Genomic DNA, 2,629 nt, shown 5'->3' with positions numbered 1-2,629 from the left:
AGATGAAAGAATGTAGAACTCGATGATTCTTTCCCCCAAAAGTTGTTCCACGAGCTATTCTTGCCTCAGGTTGCAACAAACTGCCTCAAAAGTGGTGTTTAATGACTATTTTTATGTGTAGAAAAAGACCTAAATGACATAGTCCAAGTCCAAGTCCAACAAGGAGACGAAATAGGCTTTTAAAATCCGGATCAGGCTCGCTACGGACCTCGCCTCGCGAGGCAAAATGCTAGCTTCACCTCGCTTAGACTGTGCGGTGCAAGCCCTGCTGCGCGCTTCAATCTCGCCATAACCCTTGCGTCGCGCGCTTCTACGCGAGCTAAAGAGCTCGCCTCGCCCGCTGCTCCCTCTACTCAATTCTTTCTTTCTTCTTTCCTATTGTTTTCGAGCGTGATTTACACTTTAAATATTCACTTTGCTCCAATTTCATCTCCAATGTACCTACACATAAAATAAATTCAATTAAGCGCAAATATAGTATAGTTTAGCATTAAAGCACCTAAAATATAAGGTAAGTAATGTACTAAAAATATGGAATTATAGCCAAACATCACTAACAATATCATGCTTCTTGATTTTACATTTGCAAGTAATGCATGACATAGGAATATTATTTCGATTCCGCCGAAGGCATCTACAAAGGATAATCCCGCTATACGAGAGTCGATATTTTATAATATAGTCTTGAAAGTTTGTTCTTGTTGAGGATTTAGTTTTTATTGTGCTTCATTAGACACTTGTATGGTCTTCTTAATATTATACTAATCTTTTTTACTTTATGATCTAATTTTTTTTAATCTATAACGCTCTTTTTATGGAATAAATATGTACCCTGATTTTTTTTTAACTTGAAAAATAATTTTACTCATATGATGAATTTAAAAATAATTGAATTGGATTCTCTTGCTAAATAATATCTTTTCAAAGATTTGATTATTTGGTCTTAACATAAGAAATAATTTATTTTTTGAATTAATTATTTAGCAAGAGAATCCAATTCAATTATTTTTAGATAATTAATTGAAAGATTTGATTATTTGGTCTTAACATAAGAAATAATTTATTTTCTGTTGATTCAGATTCTTAATATTAGTTCATCTCTTGTTTTGAATATTTAACCATAATTATAATTTTATCCACCACAAATTTTATTTTCAAAGAGTAAAAAGACCGATCTGACATTCCACTTTTAAATCTTTATGTTTGTAAAATCATTAGTGTTATTGACTCTTACCAACATTTTTCTTTCTCTTTCTCACACATTTATATTCTTAAAAAATTTCTTAGTTATTCTTTAATAATTGGGTATATTTTTAATATTACACGAAAAATTAATATTAAAAAAATATTATTTGAGCAGGAAAGCAGTTCAAATATAATATAAAAATATATTATCGTGACAATATTTTTTCTCAATTTCAATGCTTTATGCACTCCATTTAACATTACCTTTTTTTTTGGTATTGGACATTATAGAATTGTAATGTATTACCATTACGGAGGATTCTTATGAAATTGATTTTATTAAACCTTCTCACATATATTTAATAAGAATTCAATAGACATTATTTTATTAATTTTAAAATCTTAAATACTAAACAAATTAACATAGAAGTTACTGTAGTCCAAAAAATAGGTTATTATAATTATGTCCTTTCTATATGAGTTCTTATGTTTAATATTTTAGGATTCTTTTAGTCTATAAATATTGCATTCATACTTTTATAATAATATACATGCTCTCCTTTTTCTAAATGGATTTGGACAATTTAATATGTTATCAAATTAAATCAGTAATACCAAATTTTTAAATAGGATTACATGGCTAAAAATATATCTCTATCCCGAAAGTAATTATACTAATAGAAAATCTAACGTGTTCCTATTAGGTCTACATGCTAACATGTAGTATTATATGTCTATGCCCGAAAGTAATTATACTAATAGGATTCCTAAAGGTAATCATGCAGGATTCCTAACGTGTAATATTATGTCCTAAAACTAATAGGATTACAAGACTAATGTCTAGAAATCCGATTATGTCATTTTATTGTAAGTTATTATGCTTAATATTAAAAAGCTATTTTTGTAAACTAACATTGTATATAAAATTTGATAAATTGTTCCCCTTAGTAAAACCCGTACTTATAATAAAAAAGGACAATGGAACTCATAAGAAGGCATGTCGTACTTGAAGCGATTCATGTTTCAACGTTCTTAGCGCTTGGGTTTAAATTAGGCTTTAGATCTTCAAATGACAAAAATCTGAAAATACCCTAATGTCTTCAACAAAGTTTATGTGTTAGTAAATTGCACTTTATTCCATATTATTGGTATCTAATAATATCATCATTTTTGGTATCTCTATGTTACTGTTAATCGCGCAATTAGTAAATTCACAAGAGATTGGGGATTAAAGTTGTTTGTTGCTGGTTCTTCAACACCGGAAGATGAAGGTTGAAGTACTAAATTTGAATACGTGAGAGCAAGGCATGAGTAATAAAAATCAATTGTTTAGAACCTGTTTAGCTATAGCACATTAAATTATGGAAGCTTAGAGTGATAGAGATTACTATTTTTGTAAAGCTTTCAAATAGGGCTGTTTGATGTAATGATTTAGTTCCATAAT

The sequence above is a fragment of the Nicotiana tomentosiformis genome, chromosome 11 (assembly GCF_000390325.3).
Source record: "Nicotiana tomentosiformis chromosome 11, ASM39032v3, whole genome shotgun sequence".
Lineage (NCBI taxonomy): Eukaryota > Viridiplantae > Streptophyta > Magnoliopsida > Solanales > Solanaceae > Nicotiana > Nicotiana tomentosiformis.
The sequence above is the reverse complement of the archived record's forward strand: the minus strand, read 5'-3'. Positions refer to the sequence as shown.